This window comes from Cibotium barometz, chromosome 19, assembly GCF_041138505.1.
Source record: "Cibotium barometz isolate CiBa-2024 chromosome 19, ASM4113850v1, whole genome shotgun sequence".
Lineage (NCBI taxonomy): Eukaryota > Viridiplantae > Streptophyta > Polypodiopsida > Cyatheales > Cibotiaceae > Cibotium > Cibotium barometz.
The window spans coordinates 34,312,023-34,320,244 of record NC_141064.1 but is presented as its reverse complement, the minus strand read 5'-3'; positions in this window follow the sequence as shown (position 1 = coordinate 34,320,244).

Here is an 8,222-nt window from a genome sequence, read left to right as displayed (position 1 = left end):
GCTGGACATTTTGAGAGGCTGGGGAGGAATCTTACATTCTCTCCCACTTGAAAAATGCGAGATGCCCTCATCTCGCAAACTGGGGTAATTTCGCAAGATGCACAAGTAAGAGACTGAGAGAAAATTTTTAATTAAGATTAACCACCAATTTAAAAAGTCTCAAAGAGAGTAAGGGTCAAGACAAGAACAAGATTTAAACTTTATTCATTCTTGGAACATATACAGTAAAGATAGAAGAACTCTTTACACTTCCATAAGCCCGTCCATCATATGATCACAAAAGCAGCACTCACAAGCTGCGCATGTATAAGGTAACTCATCTATGGGAATAATTCTGTTGGTTATTGCCGCACCTATCTCAGTGGTATGAGGTGATCTAACAAAAGGACCTCTGAGAGGTAAGCCAAAAACGGGGTAAAGGCATATCTTCTCATGAGGAAGAAAACACGCCAGTAAGAAGACCCGCTCAGAAAACCCAAGATGCCTTGATCTCATGATGACGCAGTAGTATCGGGGACCCAAACCCAAGGCTTCAATAACCATGGCCAAGCGGACATTGTTACGAAAGTGCTGCTGACCCCAGGGTGTTACCCTAGTTATGTTTTGATAGGTTCTGCCATTTGGTCTGAGCTACAGAAGTTCCCAAGTGAGGGAAAAGTGAGCGCTCATACTGTTCTATAAAATCCTTCTTCACAGACTCGCTTGCGTCTTGAAGGTGAGAAATCATCATGGATAAAACTAATTCTTGTTGCCAAGCCATGAAGGAGATTAAGAAAGAAGGAGATTGATGGGAGTAAGATTACTGTGAGCGACAAGTAAAAGTTACGACTTATATAAAGAAAGGAGGTAGCGTAACTTAGAAGCCAACGGTATCTTGCCACTGAAGTTTTACCGTCTTTCCATGATTTGGGTTTGGCACATATTTCTATGAAATACATTAAGAACTTTGAGATGAGGAGATAAAAGAAGCTCGTAAGCTAAGTCACTTACTTTCTTTGAATTCAGATAAGGCTCACAATATCTGGGGGATAACTTCTTAAACTCCCCAATAGTTAAAGAACTTCTTTTGGGCCGTACTCGAATGAAGACCAAAACCTTGGTATCCAAAACACCGATTTTTACTTCTGAACTCATTGTTCTGAATCCTTAAAACAGGTGGAACTCCTGAGAAGTATTCTAGGGAAAGGGTCTTCCTTTTTTAAACAGAATCTTTCTTTTATTTTAGAGAGGAAATAATTATAAGATAAAAAAGGGAGATTCTTACTCCTGTATACCTCGAAGGTTGGGGAGGAATCTTACATTCTACCCCACTTAAAAAAGTGCGAGATGTCCTCATCTCGCAAGGTAGAGGACAACTCTTTTTCTTAAGATCCAATTTTATTCTGGGGTTGCTTATATTCTAGTCAACCCAACAAAATACTGGGATAAATATCCTTATATAGAACTCATCATTAAATAACAATTCCTTCAGATCATATCATTCATATCTTTAACATGATAATGGTCCATTAGACCAAAAAAATTTCCTTCTGAACATTCCTCCACGGGAATTTCAATCAAGCAAGTTCTCAATTTGTCATCCCTTAACTTGATCTACCGGTCAAGTGTGTTAACAGTAGCAATCTGGCAGCACAATCCACTAATCTCATAGTGATTTGCTGAAATCATTATCATCATTCCAGTTATGAATATCATCACAGGGACTCGTCCCATTCGTCCTCATTGAGGTTCCGCTCAGCTTATTAAATTTCAACCAAATTTCAGGGATCATCATTTTTCAATCAGAATCCAAATCAATTCATCAATTCTCAAACAGAATTAAAAATCATATCAACCACATTCGAAATCATCCTCTGGATAGCATTAACACTTATAATTTCAAGTCTTAGATTTACTCGTATATACTGTCAGTAAAGAGCTGTAGTATACTCTCGGTATATACGGGTAGTCACGGCCCTTGGAATTATAAGGTAAATACCATCATGTCTAGGCCTCAAGCAAGTCAGGGATTCTATATAATTACGGTACTTCCATCTGAAGACCCAATTACCAAATTACGAATTTCAGTTTGAATATCAAATTGTATGAATTATATCACACAATTACAACCTTTTTGTGCTTCTTGATAAATTTTTGACATATTTGGCTTCTCAGTTGATCTATATTAACCAATTCGCTCTGATACCAACTGTGAGATCCCTGTTCCCACCGTGCAACGGATTCGGGGTACTAGCAGCGGAAGTAGCACTTCTTGCGCGAGGCAAGGTCCCACACTCGGGGCCTCGTCCATGGATATCCGGACAAAAGACTAATCCGTCGGTTTTTCCAAAACCGAACCCGAAAAAACTTCCCTTATCCGGAAAGCACGGGCGATTCCTCCAGGATAACTTTTTACTCTAACGTAGTCAAGACCATTAATAGTGATCAAACTGATCCGACTGCACCTATAAAGATACTCGGTCATTTACTAATAAACCTTGTACATTTTTAACTCTTCATCTTATGTGAAATATGCACCTCCTTTAAAGAACTCCCCTTCCTTACATAGTGTCAATATGAAATCATTATACCCAAAATATCTCATATTTTTAATATTGCTCATAGTTTTTTACTAATAAACCTTGTACATTTTCAACTCTTCATCTTATGTGAGCATTTACTCATTTTTGGGTATCTTCTTTTACAAAATTGGATTTATCTCCTCCCTACACATGGATTGATGCTATTGGCTTATAGGAACCTTAATTGGACCATAATCCAAAAATTTCTGAAAATCTAGACCCTTAGGCTAAGGTCCTTTATACCCATTTCCAATTAATTCCAATTGCACATTGGAAAGTTCTTTTTGAATTTCTGTTTCAAGGAAACTTATTTTAATAAGATGAGATAATTTTCTATCCAAAAATATTAAGAATCTGAATATTCTCTCTCTAGAATATTTTCTTTCTCTAGGTTAAAACAGTTAGAAACAAGTCTTTTATATTTCTGAAGAGGGATTGATTACAGGGGAAGATGCTGGACATTTTGAGAGGCTGGGGAGGAATCTTACATTCTCTCCCACTTGAAAAATGCGAGATGCCCTCATCTCGCAAACTGGGGTAATTTCGCAAGATGCACAAGTAAGAGACTGAGAGAAAATTTTTAATTAAGATTAACCACCAATTTAAAAAGTCTCAAAGAGAGTAAGGGTCAAGACAAGAACAAGATTTAAACTTTATTCATTCTTGGAACATATACAGTAAAGATAGAAGAACTCTTTACACTTCCATAAGCCCGTCCATCATATGATCACAAAAGCAGCACTCACAAGCTGCGCATGTATAAGGTAACTCATCTATGGGAATAATTCTGTTGGTTATTGCCGCACCTATCTCAGTGGTATGAGGTGATCTAACAAAAGGACCTCTGAGAGGTAAGCCAAAAACGGGGTAAAGGCATATCTTCTCATGAGGAAGAAAACACGCCAGTAAGAAGACCCGCTCAGAAAACCCAAGATGCCTTGATCTCATGATGACGCAGTAGTATCGGGGACCCAAACCCAAGGCTTCAATAACCATGGCCAAGCGGACATTGTTACAAAAGTGCTGCTGACCCCAGGGTGTTACCCTAGTTATGTTTTGATAGGTTCTGCCATTTGGTCTGAGCTACAGAAGTTCCCAAGTGAGGGAAAAGTGAGCGCTCATACTGTTCTATAAAATCCTTCTTCACAGACTCGCTTGCGTCTTGAAGGTGAGAAATCATCATGGATAAAACTAATTCTTGTTGCCAAGCCATGAAGGAGATTAAGAAAGAAGGAGATTGATGGGAGTAAGATTACTGTGAGCGACAAGTAAAAGTTACGACTTATATAAAGAAAGGAGGTAGCGTAACTTAGAAGCCAACGGTATCTTGCCACTGAAGTTTTACCGTCTTTCCATGATTTGGGTTTGGCACATATTTCTATGAAATACATTAAGAACTTTGAGATGAGGAGATAAAAGAAGCTCGTAAGGTAAGTCACTTACTTTCTTTGAATTCAGATAAGGCTCACAATATCTGGGGGATAACTTCTTAAACTCCCCAATAGTTAAAGAACTTCTTTTGGGCCGTACTCGAATGAAGACCAAAACCTTGGTATCCAAAACACCGATTTTTACTTCTGAACTCATTGTTCTGAATCCTTAAAACAAGTGGAACTCCTGAGAAGTATTCTAGGGAAAGGGTCTTCCTTTTTTAAACAGAATCTTTCTTTTATTTTAGAGAGGGAATAATTATAAGATAAAAAAGGGAGATTCTTACTCCTGTATACCTCGAAGGTTGGGGAGGAATCTTACATTCTACCCCACTTAAAAAAGTGCGAGATGTCCTCATCTCGCAAGGTAGAGGACAACTCTTTTTCTTAAGATCCAATTTTATTCTGGGGTTGCTTATATTCTAGTCAACCCAACAGAATACTGGGATAAATATCCTTATATAGAACTCATCATTAAATAACAATTCCTTCAGATCATATCATTCATATCTTTAACATGATAATGGTCCATTAGACCAAAAAAATTTCCTTCTGAACATTCCTCCACGGGAATTTCAATCAAGCAAGTTCTCAATTTGTCATCCCTTAACTTGATCTACCGGTCAAGTGTGTTAACAGTAGCAATCTGGCAGCACAATCCACTAATCTCATAGTGATTTGCTGAAATCATTATCATCATTCCAGTTATGAATATCATCACAGGGACTCGTCCCATTCATCCTCATTGAGGTTCCGCTCAGCTTATTACATTTCAACCAAATTTCAGGGATCATCATTTTTCAATCAGAATCCAAATCAATTCATCAATTCTCAAACAGAATTAAAAATCATATCAACCACATTCGAAATCATCCTCTGGATAGCATTAACACTTATAATTTCAAGTCTTAGATTTACTCGTATATACTCTCAGTAAAGAGCTGCAGTATACTCTCGGTATATACGGGTAGTCACGGCCCTTGGAATTATAAGGTAAATACCATCATGTCTAGGCCTCAAGCAAGTCAGGGATTCTATATAATTACGGTACTTCCATCTGAAGACCCAATTACCAAATTACGAATTTCAGTTTGAATATCAAATTGTATGAATTATATCACACAATTACAACCTTTTTGTGCTTCTTGATAAATTTTTGACATATTTGGCTTCTCAGTTGATCTATATTAACCAATTCGCTCTGATACCAACTGTGAGATCCCTGTTCCCACCGTGCAACGGATTCGGGGTACTAGCAGCGGAAGTAGCACTTCTTGCGCGAGGCAGGGTCCCACACTCGGGGCCTCGTCCATGGATATCCGGACAAAAGACTAATCCGTCGGTTTTTCCAAAACCGAACCCGAAAAAACTTCCCTTATCCGGAAAGCACGGGCGATTCCTCCAGGATAACTTTTTACTCTAACGTAGTCAAGACCATTAATAGTGATCAAACTGATCCGACTGCACCTATAAAGATACTCGGTCAGATCAAGGAAGAAACTTGCACTTGGATCATTGGGATCAATGCTTTTTCCCCATCAAGAGGCACAGCCGTTGATTCCTATCCATAGAACAATTACTATCCGGGACTTACTTCATCTATCGTAATAACGGAAATTGAGTCTCGATTTACGGATCCATCAGTCCAGCCTAACCGCATCCGATCCCATGGGTTAGCCAACCGCCCAACCACTGTAGTGATGGGATCCAATTCGGAATTTGGTTAGGTTTTGTCCCGGGTACCAAGGAAAAGAGTTCCAAGGCCCCCTAGCCGGAAGTTCATGCAAACATAAAACTAGCCACACCACTTACACACCCAATATGAAATTGCCTTTTTCTTAGCATCAGCTAACTTTAAAACAATCCTTTAATGAAACCATAGTACCACTGATCATAATCTTCCAATTTATCCGGTTGATTCATAATTTCCAATCATTCCTTCATCAGAGTATCTATGGCATCATTGGTAACTAGAACGCTCACCACCTGTCCACACAGGGGCCTTTTCAATAGTTCCTAGCCCATAATACTTGGCAATATAATCACTTATAAAAATCAAGATGGTGAAGATCAGCAAGATCAACCAACAGATCCATATAAAGAGCCATGGACTCATCCATTGAAAACCAGCAAGGTCAATCAACTAGATCCATGCCCGGTTTCACAAAACAACTCTTACTCCTTGTTCCAATATCTTCCTCGACGCACGCGTGGGTATCCTAGGCGACCCAGAGCGTGAGCACCGTATGGTCAGCACCCTCTAGGTTCCTTCGCTCGCAGGTGACCTAGCGCTTCACTCATAGGCCGCTTCCTTGGTCCCTCATCCACCGTACCGGAAGCTCACCATTTTTAATCGAACCGAGGCTGGTCAAGACCTCGGCCGACCTTGCTACGCGAGACGTCCTCCATTGACTCTCCGTCAGCAGTTGCAACTTTAACAGTTAGGTCTCCACGACCTTAATCACAAGACGGTCAAAATGCTTCCCCAGCATTCTTGACATAAAACAACCATTTACAAACAGCATTTACAACAGTTTACAAATACAGTTTCTATATTAACTCTCATTTTTCCACATTATCCCTCATTAATCCACATTACTTATTCCACATTCCATTTATATATGTACTCATCCAATCACATCATTTTCCATCTCTTCACTTCAGATTCCTTCACATCACATATCATATATTCACATCCATATCCACATCCATACATCCACATCCACATCCACATTCACATCCATACATCCATATCTACATGCTTACCTCCATTTTCACATCCTTATTTATACATCCACATCCCGTATCCACATTCATACATACACATCCATATCCACATCCATACATCCACACCCACATGCATACATCCACTATCACGTCCTCATTCATATATCCACATCCACATATATACATACATCCACATCCACATTCCCATTCACATCTATACATCCACATCTACATCCACATCCACATTCCACATTCACATCTATACATCCACATCTACATCCACATTTACATACATCCACATCCACATACATACATACATCCACATCCACATTCCCATTCACATCTATACATCCACATTCCACATTCACATCTATACATCCACATCTACATCCACATTTACATACATCCACATCCACATTCCCATTCACATCTATACATCCACATCTACATCCACATACATACATACATCCACATCCACATTCCACATTCACATCTATACATCCACATCTACATCCTTATTCACATACATCCACATCCACATTCCCATTCACATCTATACATCCACATCTACATCCACATACATACATCCACATCCACATCCACATTCCCATCCACATCCACATCCACATCCACATCTACATCCACATACATCCACATCCACATTCCCATTCACATCTATACATCCACATCCACATCCACATTCCCATTCACATCTATGCATATACATCCTCATGTATACATCCACATTCACATTCACATGTATACATCCACATCTACATCCACATACATACATCCACATCCACATCCACATTCCCATCCACATCCACATACATACATCCATTTCCACATTCCCATTCATATAACCCCATATGCCTTCACATCTAATCTTTTACATCACATCCATTCTCGCCCTATCACAACCCATATACATCTTATCCTATCACATATACTTCTTACCTCATCCCATACACATCTTAATTCATCTTATCACCTCCTAACTTATTTCATAAGCATCTTATCACCTCTTATCACATCTTATACACCTCTTATCACATCCTATCACATCTCATTTCTATTTATAGAATACAAGAGAATTCTTATATTTGATATAAGATTTCTTTACACATTTATTTATGCATAAATTCCATTTAAGGAATTTAATACTTTCGAAGTAAAAATCAATCTTTTATGCATCTTCCTATGCATAAATTCGTTTTAAATGAAAATGACACTTTTGAATTAAAATTCAATCTTTATGCATCTTCCTATGCATGAATTCAATTTAGATGAGAATGACACTTTTGAATCAATCTTTTATGCATCTTCCTATGCATAAATTCAATTTGGTAGGAATTACACTTTTAGAATAAAAGAATTTCTCTTATGCATCTAAGTTATGCATAAAATCCCTTTATGATGAAAATCATACTTTTAGTATAAAAAGAATATCTTTTATGCATACTTCTATGCATGAAATCCAAATATGATAAAAGTAACACTTTTA